Consider the following 20,389-nt stretch of genomic DNA (forward strand, 5'->3'; position numbering starts at 1 on the left):
TTATACAAGCACACCACTTTATATTATAGTTGTGTTAGATTTTGTTTGGTTCCAAACATGGATAAAGATGTATCGTTTATAAGGCTGAACGGTATGGTGACGGAGGGATGGACGGCGACGGGGGTGGCGGGATGGGGTGACGGGATGGGGTGACGGAGCAGCGCCGAGAAGAAAGAGGGGGGCCCACATGTTTTGCTCCGCCCTGGACGTCGAAATTCCGAGGGAGAGGACGATGACTGGACGGCGACCGCAGGGGGGGGGGGGCATGGAGAGGGGGACGGCGACGACCTAATAATCAAAGAAAGAAAAGGGCCCTAAATTTTCATTTCGTCTTTTGGAACGGCCCTGTGTAAAAGTTTCGGAATAGCGTTTTGAACTTGATTAAATACCCAAATTTGACTAACACTTAAGTTATTGTATGACTTGCAATTATTGGAATTGATCTGATTATATTTAAATTTTGATTTGATAATACAAACTGTTAAAATGTGTGTAGAAAGTTTAGGAATGATTAGCATATTGCAATCTGAGATAAAAGGGAACAAACCGCACAATTTTGCTAAGCTTTTAGGAGTTGCCGGATTACGTGGGCTTCGCTGGATTTAGAGATCGGAAGGCCGCTGATATTGAGGATTTTTTCAGAAGTAATTCAGTTTTTGAAAACAATTTCACAACTAATGCCAACTTGGAAAATTTTTCAATAATAATGCGATTTCCATTTGAAATGGCGATATGGTGTACATTATAGGTCTTGTAAGAAACAATTCAGGGAATGTAAGGGTGTTAGGAGTGGTTAAACACTTTGGAGTGCCAAACCAAAAAACCGACCAATCAGAGCGCACCATGTCAATCAGTTAAAAGTGTTTAAAATTTGGTGAAAAGTGTTGGCAATGGTTTAGACACTTGGTGAAGTGGTAAACTATTTTTTTTTTTAAAAAGGAAAAAGGTGTGATTGGTTGAGATAGGAATGGACCTCACCCCACAATACCCTCTCTCTCAATCATCTTCCCCGCGTCGGCTTCCCCTCCCCGCACCACACCATTCACCGACTCGGCAAAGTGTCAGCGGCGGTGTTTGCCAATCGGCAAAACCGTTTGCCGACCACTTTGCCGCTCCACTCCTAACACCCTAAGGATTGGTTGCAAGAGAATAAAGTGAAATCGCCATTCCAAATGGAAAACCAAATTGCCATTTCAAATGACAATTTCTGACACAAAACAGTAAATCGCCATTTGAAATGATTATGTACTGATTTTCTAAATTATTGTGGGACATTTTTAAAAAATATCTGATTATTTTGTTATTTTGCCTTAAAAAAGATTCCTCAAAGTTATATTATATCTGATTATGTCAATCTCCAAATTTGTGGATTTGTTAAGATATCCGATTATGCGAGTGATTCAAAGTGATTCAAAATACATCTCAATATTTTATTTTTAGATATGATTTTTGATAAAATGATGTTGGGCATCTATGTGCTTAGTCTTGGAATGAAATAATGGATTTACATTAAGGGTCTGGTTATCCACACATCCCCTAAATTTATCCACATATCCTCTAACTCTATACACCCCTCATTGCCCTATACGCCTGAAAATGGACCCACTTGATAAGCCTCTCATTGCCCTATACGTTTACTTTTTGGTTACTTTTTCACACATCATATTAATTGTCAATGATTGGGTGTAAGCCAATGATTGCCCAATCATTGGCTCTTTTACATGGAATAACTTTGAAGGGGTATGGGGGGTTTTCAAGTGGGTGAAATATTATTTAAAAAAAACTTTATATATTTTTTTTTAAATTTTTGTTAAAATAAAAAAATTATAAACATTTATATTTATTATTATTTATTGTTAGAAAAGGAAGGTATATAAATGTCATTTTTTATTTAATATATTTAGAAAAATGGCTAACATTTTTATTAATTAATTATTATTATAAAACGTCAACCACCCCATCCGACCCACCACCACCACCACCCCAGCCGACCCATCACCACCACAACCACCCCATCCGACCCACCACCACCACCACAACCGACCCACCACCACCACCACAACCACCCCAGCCAACCCACCACCACCACCATAGCCGACCCACCACCACCAGCCCAGCCGACCCACCACCACCCCAGCCGGCACAACACCACCACCACCACAACCACCCTAGCCGACCCACCCCCCACCACCACCACCCCAGCCAGCCCACCACCACCACCATAGTCGGCCCACCACCACCAGCATAGCCGACCCACCACAACCACCATAGCCGACCCACCACCCCATCCGACCCACCACCACCACCACCACCACCGACCCACCACCACCACCACCCCAGCCGACCCACCACCACCACAACCACCCCATCCGACACACCACAACCACCACCCCAGCCGACCCACCACCACCACAACCACCCCAGCCGGCCCACCCCCACCACCATAGCCGACCCACGTACCCCCACCACCATAGCCGACCCACCACCACCACCCCAGCCGACCCACCACCACCACCACAACCGACCCACCACCACCACCCCAGCCGCCCACCACCACCCCAGCCGCCCACCACCACCCCAGCCGACCCACCACCACCACCACAACCACCCGACCCACCCCCACCCCCACCACCCCAGCCGACCCACCCCCACCCCCACCACCCCAGCCGACCCACCACCACCACAACCACCCCATCCGACCCACCACCACCACCACCCTAGCCGACCCACCACCACCACAACCACCCCAGCCGGCCCACCCCCACCACCATAGCCGACCCACGTATCCCCACCACCATAGCCGACCCACCACCACCACCCTAGCCGACCCACCACCACCACCCCAGCCGACCCACCACCACCACCACAACCGACCCACCACCACCACCGCAGCCGCCCACCACCACCCCAGCCGGCCCACCCCCACCACCATAGCCGACCCACGTACCCCCACCACCATAGCCGACCCACCACCACCACCCCAGCCGACCCACCACCACCACCCCAACCGACCCACCACCACCACCACAACCGACCCACCACCACCACCCCAGCCGCCCACCACCACCCCAGCCGACCCAACACCACCACAACCATCCCATCCGACCCACCACCACCACCAAAACCACCCGATCCACCCCCACCCCCACCACCCTAGCCGACCCACCACCACCACAACCACCCCAACCGGCCCACCACCACCATCATAGCCTGCCCACGACCACCATAGCCGACCCACCACCACCACCATCCCAGCCGACCCACCACCACCACAACCACCTCATCTGACCCACCACCACAACCGACCCACCACCACCACAACCACCCTAGCCGACCCACCACCACCACCCCAGCCGACCCACCCCCACCACCACCACCCCAGCCGACCCACCCCCACCACCACCATAGCCGGCCCACCACCACCACCATAACCGACCCACCACCCCATCCGACCCACCACAACCACCACCCCAGCCGACCCACCACCACCACAACCACCCCAGCCGGCCCACCCCAACCACCATAGCCGACCCACCCCCACCACCATAGCCGGCCCACCACCACCACCATAGCCGACCCACCACCACCCCAGCCGACCCACCACCACCACAACCACCCCATCCGACCCACCACCACCACCATAGCCGACCCACCACCCCATCCGACCCACCACAACCACCACCCCAGCCGACCCATCATAATAACAATAATAATAATAATAACGGTAATAATAATAATAATAATAAATAATAATAATAATGACAATAATAACAATAACATCCGTGAAATATAATGTATGCAACAATTTAAAAAAAAATATTAATTAGGGTGTTTTATAACATAAAAACCCTTAATTACCACATAAAATTGTTAAAAAAATTAATTTCATATGAGTCGTATAGGGCAATGAGATCCATATACAACTCTTATAAGGTGCTTCTTGATCAATAAGCCTCCCCTAGTTGACACCTTATGAGTGTCTCATTGACCAATAAGCCTCATCTGATGGTTTCCACTTTAAAGTACATGTCTCATGTACTTTAAAGTACTTTAAAGTGGAAACCACCAGGGGATGCTTATTGGTCAATGAGACACTCATAAGGTGTCAACTAGGGGAGACTTATTGATCAATGAGCACCTTATAAGAGTTGTATATGGGTCTCATTGCCATATACGACTCATATGAAATTAATTTTTTTAACAATTTTATGTGTTAATTAAGGGTTTTTATGTTATAAAACACCCTAATTAATATTTTTTTTTTTAAAAAAAATTGTTGCATACACTATATTTCACGGATGTTACACATTTGCCAAGTTAACAAATTTTTTTTCGTGAAGTTCTATTACTATCTACTAACGCCCTACTCTGTGTAATACGATACATCTACTAACACATTTGCCAAGTTAACAAATTCTTTTTCGTGAAATTCCTTATTGTTGTTATTATTTAAGATTTAGTTAAGCATTGGATATTATTTAAGACAATCTATTTCAAGTTGAAGTTTTGATTGTGACATTTGTAATATAATTTATTTTTTACCATTAATTAAGGGATGAACTAAAGGTTATGATTATGTATCCGAGTTAGACGTTATAGGATCCTTAGGATTAATAGTTAAAAAGATTAATCAAATTTAATTGTTTGAATTTGTTTATATACTAACAAGATTAATAGGTAAAAAGATTAATCAAATTTAATTGCTTGAATTTGTTTATATACCAACAATTATTGGAAATAGGTTAAAATATAAAACAAAATACTTAATTAAATAATTTGTTTACCATAAAGACAAAGTTTCTGGTAAGCACAATTTAGAAACAGTTAAAATATAATTGGTGTATATAATTTAATATATATAATAACATGAAATGGATGGTGATTTGAATTGTTGAAGTTTGAGAGAATGGTGGCCGTTTGATTTGTGATTAGAATGGATGGTGGATGAGGGGTTTGGGATTGAGATCCATGTGGTGTGATTTCTTGTGATTTGAAAGGTGGGACATATCAGGTTATTTGTTTTTTTTTTCTTTTTAAATTTGATGGTTACTAGAAAAAATAATTAATATTACAAATGAAAATGAAATATTTGTTTTTTTTTTCTTTTTAAATTTGATGGTTATTTGTTTTTTTTTTCTTTTTAAATTTGGTGGTGGGTCGGTTGTGGTGGTGGTGGGTCGGCTGGGGTGGTGATGGTGGTGGGTCGGATGGGGTGGTTGTGGTGTTTGGTAGAGTAGCCGACCCACCCCCACCACCACTACCCCAGCCGACCCACCGCCACCACCACCACCCCAGCCGACCCACCACCACCACAACCACCCCAGCCGGCCTACCACCACCACCATAGCCGACCCACCACCACCACCATAGCCGGCCCACCACCACCACCATAGCCGACCCACCACCACCACCACCACCATAGCCGACCCACCACCACCAACATAGCCGGCCCACCACCGCCACCATACCCGAACCACTACCACTCCAGCCGACCCACCACCACCACAAAAATGAGATGGGTGTGGGTTAATGTTATTGAATTTGTTAAAGGAATATGTAATTTTATTTTCTTTATGTTAGTAGATTCTATACATTTTTTGTTTGTAAATTTGTATAAATTTATGATTAATGTTATTGAAATTTTATAGTTTTTAGTTTTATTTGCTTTTGTATCCGATCTCTCGGATGTTTTATAAATAGAATAAAACTAGAAAATTAGCTGATAATACAAAGTTTAAGAAAGAGCTATCTTGTCCATGGGAGAATGTACAATATTGTTCTAACTTATGGTGCAAAATTAGCTGATAATACAAAGTTTAGGTTCGGTTCTTCATGTTGTTTTCGTTTTTTATTGAATGCATAATGTTCTAATTAACCCTTTTCAGTTTTTCACAACATAATTGGACATTTATCTAGTTTAAAACACCTTTATTAAGTATTATGATTATATAATAATAATAATAATAATAATAATAATAATACTTAATAAAAAAACATATGCATATTTAAAAAACAATGTTATAACTAGTCCCGGCAGACGGGTCGGGCCGAGGGTCGGGCAGGGTCTTTGGGTCAAAGACTCAAAGACCCTACCCGACCCTCGGCCCGACCCGTTTGCCGGGTCTAGTTATATCATCGTTTTTTTTAAATGTGCATATGTTATTTTTATTAAGTATTCTTCTTCTTCTTATTATTATTATTAATATTATCATTTTAATTATTATTATTATTATTATTATTATTATTATTATTATTATTATTATTATGATGATGATGAGTTTGAAAAATTTTGAATCAAATAAATCATGTATGCTGGGGTAAATAAACATTTTTTGTCTATAAGGGTCGTATAGGTCAATAAGGGTCATATGGGTTACTTTCACGTTTTTTTAGACTGAACTCCTTTCATGTCAGTAATTATACCTTAAATTCATCAAAAGTTGTGCCGATAAGCCTCTCATTGCTCAATGAGAGGCGTATAGGGATAAATGCTCCAACTACTACAACCTTATCTGCCTCTCATAGGGCAATGAGAGGCTTATACCCTCACCCTACATTAATAGCTATGGCACTTTCAGAATCACATAAAACAAGAGTTTTACCTGAGTCAACCTCATAAGTTTGTAGTTGGGTTTTAATCCACAATACTGGTAAGCAACATACTGCAACCAAACATACGTAGCCTCAACAGTGGATGTTGATACACATGTTTGTTTCTTGGAAGCCCAACTTATGAGTTTTCCTCTTAGAAGTTGACAGTTTCCTGAAGTGCTTTTTCTATTTGGTTTGCATCCTGCATGATCTGAGTCAATTTATGCAATAAAGTCAAAATTTGAATCTTTAGTATACCAAAGTCCATGGTTTAGATTTCCTTTAAGGTATTTGAAGATTCTCTTCACAGTAGTTAAGTGTGATTTTTTGGGACTATTTTAATACCTGGCAAGAAAGCATGTAGCAAAGACAATGTCTGGCCTGCTTGTTGTGAGGTACAAGAGAGAACCAATCATTCCTCTGTACATTCTTGCATCAGTTGGTTTTCTAATAAGATCAGAACCCGCTTTAGTTCCAATTACCATAGGGGGTTTTGATGATGAACAATTGTTCATTGAGTATTTTTCCAGAAGATTGTTTAGTATATTTTAAATGGCTCAAAACTATACCTTATATGGTCTGCTTTACTTGCAGTCCGTGGAAGAATGTAAGTTCACCCATCATACTCATTTCAAATTTATTCTTTATTAAACTGCCAAATTTCTTTGATAGCTCAAAGTCAGTAGAACCAAAAATGATATCATCAACATAAATCTGAACAATGAGGATATGAGATAAATGCTTCCTTAAGAATAACATGGTATTAATTTTTATTGGAATGAATCTAATAAGAGAGATCGGAATGTTTCGATATAGTTCTTGATTGAATTGGTAAACGTAAATGATACATGCCCAGTTTCATATATACATCAGAGAATGTATGTTTGATAACTGCCCTAACTTAGGATATAATAGTAATAATAATAATAATAATAATAATAATAATAATATAACCTATATTATATCGAATATGAACATATAATAATAAGATCTAGCTTAATATTAATATCCGTCTAATACCCTCCCGTAAGCTAGATCAACGCTGTTGCTGATTCTTCAGGTATGTTCCCCGCTGAGTTGCAACAGATTCTTTAGACGTGAAAACACTTTGAACTGCAGCGCCTTAGTGAGTACATCTGCAATTTGACTTCCTGTGGAGCAGAAACGAACCTCAATATTGTTATTCTTGATCAAGTCTCAAATGAAATGATACTTGATCCTTATATGTTTGCTTTTGCCATGGAGCATAGGATCTTTGGCTAAGCATATTGTGGATTTGTTGTCACAATAAATAATCACAGGACCATTAACTCCTTCATGGAGCTCGTCTAAAATCCCTTTGAGCTAGAGTGCTTGACAACCAGCCAAGGAGAGAGCAATATACTTTGCTTCTGTTGATGACAACGCCACTACCTTTTGTTTCTTTGATTGCCATGCTATCGTTCCTGTTCCCAATTGAAATACATACCCTGATGTGCTCTTGCTGTCATCAACATTCCCTGCATAATCACTGTCGCTGTAACCGATTAGCGTTCCTTTGCCTCCTTTCGAATATACTAATCCTTGATTTAGTGTTCCCTTTATATATCTAAGTATCCTTTTCCCAGCTTCCCAGTGACTCCGCTTGGGTTGTTCCATGAATTGACTTATTTTGTTTACTGCAAACATTATGTCCGGTCTGGTATTGGTTAAGTACATAAGACTCCCAACCAATCTCCTGTATAAATTAGGATCCACTTCATCATCTGGATCTTGTTTAGACAGACGTAAACCATATTCCATGGGAGTTGAAATCCCAGAGCAGTTCATCATATTGAACTTACTTAGTAAACCCTTTGCATATTGCTGCTGGGACAGAATGATATTCCCATTGTCGAATGAAACTTCCATGCCTAGAAAGTAGTGTAGGATTCCCATATCGGTCATTTCAAACTTGGTTTTCATTAATTCCTTGAAGGATTCAATACTAGATAATGAATCACTTGCAATAATAAGATCGTCTACATATAGACAAATGATTATTTTCTCCTCTTTTGATATTTTGGTGAATAGAGTATGTTCATAAGTACACCTTTTGAATCCATGAGTGGCAAAATATCCTTCTATCCTACTATACCATGCTCTCGGAGCTTGTTTTAAGCCATATAAAGCCTTTTTCAGCTTGCACACCTTTCTTTCCTTTCCCTTTACAACATATCCTTCCGGCTATTCGATAAAAACCTGTTCTTTTGAATATCCATTTAAAAAGGCTGTTTTTACGTCCATTTGATGCAAGTGCCAACCGTGATGTGCTGCTAATGCTAATACAAGTCGAACTGTGTCAAACCTGATGACTGGTGCAAAAACGTCTTGATAGTCTATTCCATACTTCTGATTGTAACCTTTCACGACCAACCTTGCTTTGTGTTTACTGATCCGCCCATGTTCATCATACTTAGTCTTATATATCCATTTAACACCGATTGGTGTTTGGTTCGAAGATGGATCTACTAATTCCCATGTATCATTCTTTATAATTGATTCCATTTCTTTATCCATGGCTTCTTGCCATATCGCTTCTTTGCTTGCTTCAACATAGGTTGTTGGATCAGCATCTGCATACAAAACAAAATTCACCACCCCGCTCGTGTTTCCTTGACTTTTCTTATAAAGTTCTTTTACTTGTGCTTCAGTTAATTCTGTTGTGTCTTGATATACTTGAGTTATCGGCTTAGTTCTAATAACTTCATTCTCGGAGTCTGATGAAGAACCAGTGCCTTCATTGTTTCCTGCTTCTTCGCTATCTCCAGTACCTTCATTGTAAGTTTCAGGTATTTCGGCTTCTATGTTACTGGGCTGCACATTATCTTCATCATCCGTTGCTGGTAGATTGATCTGATCTTCCACTGCTACGTCTTTGTCAACTTCACTTGTATTACTTATTTCTATCCTAAGCCCACCATCATTTTCTTTATTGGTTGCCCAATGTTGATTTTCGCTGAAAATCACATCTCTACTTATAATCATCTTGTTTGTTATTGGGTTGAATAATTTGTATGCCTTGCTATTTTCACTATACCCAACAAAGATAGCCCGCTCAGTCTTATCATCTAACTTGGAGCGATTTTGCTTGGGGACATGTACATATGCAATGCAGCCAAACACCCGGAGATGATCTACATTTGGCTTTCTTCCACTCCATGCTTCTTGAGGTGTTAACTTTGGCACACTCTTGGTAGTTGCACGGTTCAACAAGTAGGTGGCACAGGCCACTGCTTCAGCCCAATAAGCATTCGGTAGTTCTTTCATCTTCAACATACTCCTGCTTAATTCCATTAAAGTTCGATTTTTTCTTTCGGCCACTCCGTTTTGTTGAGGCGTGTAACTTGCCGTAAGTTTTGATGTATTCCATTATTCTTAAGAAAGTTTTGAAATTCATGTCCACAGTATTCTCCTCCTCTATCTGTCCTTATGCCTTTTATCTTGCGTTCTATCTGGTTTTCTACTAGTCGTTTGAAATTCTTAAAATAACACAGTGCTTCAGATTTGAGTTTCAGGAAGTATACCCAGGTCTTTCTTGAGAAGTCATCTATAAACGTAATAAAATACTTGCAGCCTCCAATCGATTGTGTTTTCATAGGTCCACATATATCGGAATGAACCAATTGTAGCGGTTCACTTGCTCGCCATTTAGCCTTCTTGGAGAATGGGTTTCTGGCATGTTTGCCAAAATAGATCCCTCACATATATGCTCCGATTTATTAATCTTTGGCAGCCCATTCACTATTCCATTTGTCCCCATATCTTGTAAAGTTTCAAAATTTAAGTGGCCATATCTTCTATGCCATAAGGTCGAATTGTCTTGTGTAGTCATATTGTATACTCTTGGAACTACATCATGATTTAGATTCAGCGGATACATTTTGTTTCCTGTCATCTTCACAACTCCGATGCAACGTCCAGCTGAGTCATTAATAATACATCCTTTGTCATTGAAACGCACATCATAGCCCTTTTGAACTAGTTGTCCAACACTTAAAATGTTGTGTTTCAGACCTGCTACATAAAATACATTTGGAATTCGCTTCTCATGACCTTTAATTTTAACATTGACAATACCACATCCGAGGACTTCTAATCTTTTGTCATCGCCGGTCCGAACCTCCCGTCTTTCTGAATCATTGAGATTTATAAATAAACTTTTGTTGCCCGTCATATGGTTACTACATCCACTATCAAGATACCAACAGTCGTTCTTAACTACTTCTTCCGTATTAAAAATCATAAACATTGTGTCTTCGGTTTCATCTTCTGTGTCATCTTTGTGCAACAGCACATTATTTGACCGTTCACTTTCTTCACGTTTATTACAAAACCTTGCCGTGTGCCCTAACCTTTGGCAATTATAACATCGAATCATCCTATTGAATTTACCCTTTCCTTTCCCTCGTCCCTTTTCGGAATTATCGAATCTAGATGATCTAGATTTATCATAACCATTCCCTTGGACTTGGAAAGCCTGTTCCACCGATGTATCATCATCATATTGCCTTAACCTTAATTCATGCTATTGAAGGATGCCTAGCAATTCCTCGGTGGAAATTGCATTTAAATCCTTCGATTCTTCAATCGCCACTACAACCGATTCATACTTCCTAGTCAAGCTTCTGAGAATCTTTTCAACGACGCGTTGTTCTTCTAATCGTTCTTCATTCATACGTAATTGGTTGACTATTATTGTAATTCGGTTAACATAATCTTCTATGGTTTCAGTTTCCTTCATTCTTAAACTGTCAAATTCACATCTTAGGGTTTGAAGCCTTACCGTTTTAACCCGATTTTCGCCCCTGTAGGCTTTATGTAAAACTTCCCACGCGTCTTTGGATGTTCTACATGTTGCAATGCGTTCAAACACCATCTCGTTCACTGCCTGAAATATGATATGCAGTGCCTTCTTGTCCCTTTTTACTTTTTCCTTGTAAACATTCTGTTCATTCTCTGGTGCCCCTGTTGCAATTTCTGTATATCCTTCCTCCACAATCGTCCACAAGTCTTGCGATTCCAGTAGTACTTTCATCTGTATATGCCAGTGATAGTAATTTTGTCCCAGTAATTTTGGAGTCTGGGTTTGAATTCCACCATTGGAGGCCATGTTTGTCGACATTTGATGTGATTGTGTGGTTTGTGAATCGTTGAAATTGGTATTTGATTTCGGATCGGTGGCTCTGATACCACTATATTGGAATGAATCTAATAAGAGAGATCGGAATGTTTCGATAAAGTTCTTGATTGAATTGGTAAACGTAAATGATACATGCCCAGTTTCATATATACATCAGAGAATGTTTGATAATTGCCCTAACTTAGGATATAATAGTAATAATAATAATAATAATATAACCTATATTATATCGAATATGAACTTATAATAATAAGATCTAGCTTAATATTAATATCCGTCTAATAATTTTACCTTTGGTAAATCCATATGAGATTAGGAACTTGGATAGGGTATACTAGGCTCTTGGTGCCTGTTTAAACTATATAATGCTTTATCTAATCTTTACACATGATTAGGAAATTTAGGATCTTCAAAGCCAGAAGGTTTACCATTCAGATGTTACCTCTTATCCAGTCAGACATAAGGTTACCTCTTATTCATTCAGACATAAGGGCCACAAATGATTTCATTAAGAGATAGCCTCTGAATGGATTAAGAGGCTACCAAACAACCCCTTAGGAATGCATAGTGCAAGCATTCATTTGGTGATGTTATTCTTTTCTTATTTGGACTCCTAGGTTCGGATTACCAGTTATAAGATCAAGTGTATTGTCTTTTGACTATTTAGTGGCTTTTAGAAAGAGAGATGATATATCAAAAGAAGAAGAAGAAGATGTCCTAAAGTTAGGATTGCCTATCATCTGTATGTTTTGATTCCCAAGCTGTAGAGTTTCTTCTTCAGATGATGTTTGCGGTATGCATGTTAGCTGATTACTTAACTCATCTGTTGCACTTTGTTTACCTTTGGTTGTTTCCTGCTGAACTACATTGGCATCAACTGCAGTTTGCTGAATTACATTTGCATTGTCTGTGCTTTGCTAAACTAAGTCTTCATTGTCTGTAGTTTGCTGAACTGGTTTGCCATCGTATATTGGTTGTAGTTATCTTAAATTTCCGTATGCCATTTAAGATATAACTAAACCTGCTGTATATCTCAGTATAAGTTTCACCTGGCAAATGCTTGAGGGATCGATATTCAAATATGACATTGAATCTTCTACTTTTCAGCATATTTGCTCTTATTGGTTCAGGCCCCACTCCACACTCACAACACACACTCAATACACTCACGTATGAGTTGAACTTTCAAATATGAAAGGAAAAGGCACTGCACAAGAAGTGTATTTGCAGAAGAAAAATGATACTTTATTCAACAAAAATAGAGATTATAAATAGCCTACAAAATTCCTAACTGAAAGACCCACGTTCTCCTAATTGCAAGCTATTCTCCAATGCTCTATTTCCCCCCACACAACTCGGTCAACATACTTGACTCTACTAACAATATTCAATTCTAAATAAAACAAACTAAATACTAATTAATAAAACCCAAATAATAAAACTAACTAATAACCTAAGTCAAGATTAAATATTTCCAATAATCACCCCCTTAATCTTGACTATCTCGGTCCTGTTATATACGAACCACACAGGTTCGGTCTTCCTCTTTCTAATGTGAACACTTTCGGTCTTCGATTCACGACTCAGTATAATGTGAACTCTCGGTCTTTGTTCACAATCACGGTCTTTCTTTCGATCATTCGGTCTAAGCTTTCTTTCCATAAAAGCTTCTTTCGGTCTACGATCCTTCTCGGTCTATCTTGGTGTGAACCTTCGGTCATGGTCACACTTACGGTCTCGGTCACGCCGTTCGGTCTTTTGCGGCTTGTCGGTCCATAGCGGTCTTCTTTGTTTCCCACCAGGACTCTCTTTCCGGCGGCGGTCACGATCACGGTCTTCTCTGATGTAAGCTTTCAGTCTCTGGCTCACAACTACGGTCTTCCTGGCGAGAGTTCTTCGGTCTGATTTTCAAGCCACCGGTCAATTATGACTTTTTCTTCTCGCCAACGTCGGTCTCTTTCTCTCGGTCTTCTTTCTTCCTTTGCGATTCACATGAAATCATCCACTTTCTCATTATTTTCTTTCTCTGCAGTTAGAGGGCTGCTCCCCTTTCTTTCTTAGGGTTAAAACCCCAATTTCTTGCTTCCGGCAAAAGCAGCCAAGGCTGCCGCCTGTCTTGCTCGGATTCCTTCTTTCGACTATCAAAAATAGTCTCACGGTCTTCACCTCGGTTCCTCCTACTGCTGCATTTTGCCCTGCAGCGAAATGGGCTGCACTCTTTCTCGCCACCGACTCTCAAAACGGCCCTCGTTTCCCACCCGCTCTGATACCAAATACTGGTTTAGGCCCCCCTCCACACTCACAACACACGCTCAATACACTCACGTATGTGTTGAACTTTCAAATATGAAAGGAAAAGGCACTGCACAAGAAGTGTATTTGCAGAAGAAAAATGATACTTTATTCAACAAAAATAGAGATTATAAATAGCCTACAAAATTCCTAACTGAAAGACCCACGTTCTCCTAATTGCAAGCTATTCTCCAACGTTCTATTTCCCCCCACACAACTCGGTCAACATACTTGACTCTACTAACAATATTCAATTCTACATAAAACAAACTAAATACTAATTAATAAAACCCAAATAATAAAACTAACTAATAACCCAAGTCAAGATTAAATATTTCCAACAGCTCTCCACCATCAAAGAGACTTATCAAACTGTCATGCATCTCCTTAGTGTTTTAACATGAATCCACCAGGGAGAATATGTTGTTTGGCAGAGCCATAATCAGCAATGACTTGGCTTTGTCATTCTTTTTCCATTCGAAGGGTATCCTGTTCATTTAGGAGTTTGGCTAGCTAGAACATGGTGACCTGTCGTTGGGTCATGTAAAAACCTAAAAACCTAGTTAGCTAGGGTAAGTCAGGTATCCACGATGAGCATGTGGTCAGTATGATACAGGTTGTTTGATTATATATACTAAACTTAAACTTAAAACCGATTTCTGAATTGTTTGATTGAAAATAACTAAGACAAAAATTGATTTGTAAACAACAATGAGATATTAGGTTGTGCAAAACACGAACAACTTCGTTGAATTTCTGAAATATGATCACCACGAGTTTTAGGTTGTGCAAAACACGAACAACTTCGTTGAATTTCTAAGTGGGATTTTTTTCTTTGAACGGCCACCAAATTTTATTAAATAATTACAAGCTTGCCAAGCAGACGCTGGTCAAGCACTTACAGTACACCAAAAACCAAACAGACATTACATCAACCAAGCATTACAATGTAAACTACACCACCTATGCATAGATATTAAAAGTTCTCCATTGTTCCCATGTCATGGTGTACTCCTTAGTCCAGTATTTAACCCAAAGAAAACTGAGTGACTTAACCTCTTCGATTATCTTCGACATGACTGGCGATTTACCATTAAAAATCACTTCATTTCTTAGTTTCCAAAGACACCAGAAGGGTGTAAGTATAACAGCATCAAAAGTCTTTCGCCTCCCTTTTGAACCTTGAGTGCAAAGATGAATTTCTAGCAGGTCACTAAGATTGAATGCATATATAGGTGGGACTTTACACCATTGAGACAAAATTTGCCACATCTGTTGTGAGAATGCACAAATTACAAACAAATGTTCACTAGTTTCAGAATGGTCACCACAAATGTAGCATAAATCTGAGTTTACAAAAATGTTCCTGCGCATCAACTAGGGGTAACCGAAATAACATAACCGAACCGTAACCAAAATAACCGAAAAATCCAGACCGAAAAAACCAAACCCAAACAAAAACCGACGGTTTGGTTTTCGGATTTTTAATAACCGAAAATTTCTGTTCAGTTTTCGGATAATCATTTTCAATAACCGAACCGAACCGATAAGTTTTAATAGTATACCAAATCTATATATTTTTATGTTTAAGTGTTTACCCATGCTGCTAAGAATTATTAATTTTATTCTTGTTTGTTAAATATTTATAATAATAACATTACCATGTTTATTTATCATTAAAATTATCTATTGTTTACAAGAACTTACAAAGTTTAATATAAAAATTAAATGGTTTTCAAAGTATTATAAAAGAAAACGTCTTAACAAAAACTTTGGAGAAACATTAAAATAGATTAGAATGTTAAGTTTATGTAAATAATATTAATTTAAAAGACTATTAACTTAAATGTAAACATTTAAGAAAGATTCTTAAACTTTGAATTATACTTTTAAGTTTTGAATGTTACATAATTTGTTTAAAAAACCGAAAAACTGAACCGAACCGTTACTAAAACCGAAAAAACCGAAATATCGAAACTGAATGGTTTTTAAAAACCAAAAACCGAACCGAACCGTACACACCCCTAGCATCAACATATCTTTTGTTGGAAGTCTGTCTATAAATGCCCTCCAAGCGAAAATAGATACCTTCTTTGGAACCCAGTTGTTCCACTCGTATGTGCGTGCCGGAATCCGAGTTAATTGCGACTGCAACCTGCATCAGTGAGGCCTGAAGCATACCCAGTTCCAACATTTCAGGTTGTCCCGCCGGTTGCCGCCTCCAAGCCCAGCAGCCCGTTTGACCTATGCCCAAATTTCCCACCCTTTCCACAACTGTGCACCATTTGTGTGATTCGAGTCCAAACAACAACAGATACTTTCTTGCAAGTGTCTCCAACCCGAGCCATACATCAAGCCAAAACATAATACTATTTCCGCGCCCCACCATCCCCTTGATTACTTTAGGCAAGTCAAGACCCTTTCGTATTAGTTCTCCCGATATATTATTTATATGTTTCCAAGGCCCCGGCATAGATATCTTAACTGGTAGAAAACTCCACGCCCTTGCATTATGATGTAGTGCCCATACGACTTTCCTCCACGGGTTTTGATCATCCGTTTTAAACCTCCACCACCATTTCACCAACATGGCTAGGTTTGCATCTCGGAGGGAACCAAAACCTAAACCTCCATATTCTATCGGGGCATAGATTTCTAAGTGGGAATTACATAAGACATAATTTGATAAGCAATTGTAATGAAGGGTAATCACAGGACAAAGGATTATGGCCGCGTTGACCTAACAATCTGTAACCGAATAGAAACACGTGCTAGGATGTCATCTTAGTAAAAAATCAATTTGAACAATATGAGACTCATAAAATAATTACTGGTAACTGATTCTTAACAACTAATAATTTATAATTGTCAATAAATTCAGTAAAGACAAATTCATTCTTCAATACAAAATAATCACAGGAACTCAATCAATCCTTAAAGACAACAATTAACCAAACACTCATGTCCAAAACAACAACTAACCAAGTTAAACAATGTTCACTAGCACTAACCCTATCCCCAAAGATGATCACGAGTTAACTAGCCTTGCATCCTTATTTGTTTATGGTATGCGAACTGTGTAGCCGTCAAAACTGTTGTCGTGCGTTGAATCCCAAGCAACCAAGTGGTTGCCCTCCCCTTGTCACATATTTTCTTTTTATTGCCTAAAATTTTATTGCCTAAAAATTGACACTGTCTTTCTTTGTGGGCCTTGCAAACTTCCAACGGTGCTTGTCAGTTGCAAGCCTTTTCTTTCCTCTATTTAATTCCGCTTTGCCTTTCTTTTGTGCAAGCCCAACTAGCTTGTTTGCAAAGTCCGTGTTGAAAATCCAACAAGAATTAATCATTGTATCTTGTTTGTTGTCTACAACAATTAAATTAAATTCACTTTAATTCACATGCCACGTCAATTCATTTAGAAATAAATTAACTAATTTGTTTCAAGAGTAAATTACAAAAACCGTTCTCTATGTATGTCAATTATTGCAAACTATGTCCTTTGTCTTTAATAATTACAGAAAACGTACTCGATATTTGCAAACCCTTGCAAGTTATGTCCTTTAGCCCTAACTCAGTTAATTTTTTGTGGTTAAATCTGATCAAATGGACCCCACATGAGGGTATTTTGGTCATTTTACTCTCATGTGAGGTCTATTTAGTCATATTTAACCACAAAAATACCCTCATGTGGGGTCCATCTGGTCATATTTAACCACAAAAATTAACTGAGTTACGGCTAAAAGACATAACTTGCAAGGGTTTGCAAACATCGTGTACGTTTTCTGTAACTATTAAGACAAAAGACATAGTTTGCAATAAGTAACATACATAAGGATGATTTTTGTAATTTACTCTTGTTTCAGTTGTTGCAAAGTTATAAAACTAACATCATTTTCCTTTTCCTTTATTATTTGTGTTCTCATGATCATTTGTGGTTAGTCATTAAGACCTACAATAATGACACCTAACCGTTATTTGTGCAGGGAAGTCAAGACGGAGTGCATAAGTGTATTCGGTTCCGTGGGAGTCTGTTATGATGAGACCTGCCACAGAATCTTCTATACTAGAAACTCCATCTGAAAATAATGACCATTTCCCTGGGATTATCGTTTGGCACCTTTATTCTTCTATCTCATTTACCTCCCTAACCACTGGCATTTCTGTCAAAAAATATGCCAGTACCTGTCCTTTGTAAACCTTCCTTGGTATGTACTCAATCTTGTGCTCCCCCAGCCCTACAACCCACTTAGCCAACCTTCCTCAATCTTCAGGCTTTTCTAGGATGGATCTTAGTGGTTGATCAGTGAGAACCTGAATTGGGTGAGCTTGGAAGTACATTCTTAGCCTCTTAGCCGTGTGTACCAGTGCTAGTAGCAGCTTCTCGATTAGGGAGTAATTGACTTTAGTTGCTTTTAGAGCCTTGCTCAGAAAGTACACCGGTATCTGCTCCTTCCCTCTTTCTACCACAAGCACAGAGCTTATTGCTTCGTGACCGGATAAACATTTAAGGCGCTGTTAGTTTAGATAACCATGAGCATAGGGCTCGTAGATCATAAAGTAAATAAGATATTTTTAGTCTGTGGACCTGCCGACAGGTAGACTATGATAGTTTCTTCTTTCCTGGGTGCTGCCATGGTTGGCAGGGAAGCTATGAGCTCTTTGAGTGCTATGAAGGCTACTTCTGCTTCCTCCATCCACATAAAGTTTTTCTTATCGGCACAGTTCTTCAATGTTTTGAAGAATGGTAACGACCTTTCTGCTGACTTAGGGAGGAAGCATTTAAGAGCTGCTATCTTTCCATTGAGGCTTTCAACTTCCTTTTTGGTCCTTGGAGACTTTATTTCTATGACGGCTCGGACCTTGTCCAAATTTGCTTTTATGTTTTGTTTCCCCACAATTTGATCGAGGAACTTTCCTTTTTCAAACCCAAATGAACATTTGTTTGGGTTTAATTTCATGTTGATTGCTTTGAGATTGTGGAACATCTCTTTGATGTCTTGGAGCATGTCTTCTCCCGTGTTACTTTTTATTACAAGATTATCGACGTATGCTTCCATATTCCTCCCAATTTGTTCGGAGAAGGCTTTGTCCACGAGACGTTGGTATGTTGCCCCAACGTTCTTTAGTCTGAAAGGTATTTTTTGTAACAGAAGATCCCTTTATCGGTATGGAACGCTGTTTTACCCTCTTCTTCTTTCATCATTTTGATTTGGCGATACCCCATGTAGGCATCAAGAAAGCACTTGTACTCAAAATCCGTGAGTGAGTCTACCTTCCAATCAATTTTGAGCAACGTGTAGCAGTCTTTAGGACATGCCTTGTTGAGATCTTTAAAGTCAACACACATCCTCCAAGAGCCATCTGGCTTCTTCACCATGACAGGGTTTGCTAACCAAGAGTGATAATTTACCTCCCTTAGAATGCCAACTTCCACTAGTTTATCTACCTCCTGGCAAGCAGCTAAGCTACTCTCACGGGCTAGACCTCTTTTCTTTTGCGTAACAGGTTTGTAAGTGGGAGCTATGTTCAATGCATGCTCTGCTATTTCTCTTGGTACCCCCACCATATATCCCGAGCACCAGGCGAATACGTCTGTGTTTCCTCAGAGGAGGTCAATCAGCCTGTGCTTGATCGTGTCAGGGAGGTGATTATTGATCTTAATCTTTATCTTTTGCTCCGGGTAGGAGTCGTTGATGCTTATCTCTTCAACTTGGCTTTCATTTGCCTTACTGCATTCCTCTTCTTCTATTTCCATGGATGCAGTCAAAAGAGCTTCTTGTGTTGGTACCAATGAAGCGATACCCTTATTCGTTGGAAACCTTCATCATTCTGTGTGTCATGGACACCACAACGTCAAATGCTTCAAGTCCTGGCCTCCCTATCAACAGGTTATAGTTTGAAGGGGAACTTACAACAATGAAAGTAAGCTCCTCTGTTCTTGACAAGTCCCCATCCCTAAAACATAAGTTGAGTGTTATCTTCCCTAAGGGTTGTACCTTTTCCCAGGTGAAGCTTCTAAGGGAAGCATCAATAGCTTGTAGACGAACTTTTGTTTCACTTTTGAGTAGGTCGAAACATCTTTGGTACATGATATTTGAGGCGGCCCCTAGATCCATGTACACCCTGTCGAGGAGGGAGCCTTCTACTTCAGCTTCCACGATGATGGGGTGCTCTTGCTTATCGTTTGGATTCGTAGGGGGAAGCAAATGAATTGTTGGTTCCATGGTATGGTCCTCCTCCTTTTCTCTTCTTGTTTGTTTTCCGGTCATACCATGTTTATGCTGACTTATTTCTTCCCCTCCTTCTTGTCTTTTATCTCTTTCACCAAGTGAGGAAGCTCCCCTA

This window comes from Helianthus annuus, chromosome 5 (genome assembly GCF_002127325.2).
Source record: "Helianthus annuus cultivar XRQ/B chromosome 5, HanXRQr2.0-SUNRISE, whole genome shotgun sequence".
NCBI lineage: Eukaryota > Viridiplantae > Streptophyta > Magnoliopsida > Asterales > Asteraceae > Helianthus > Helianthus annuus.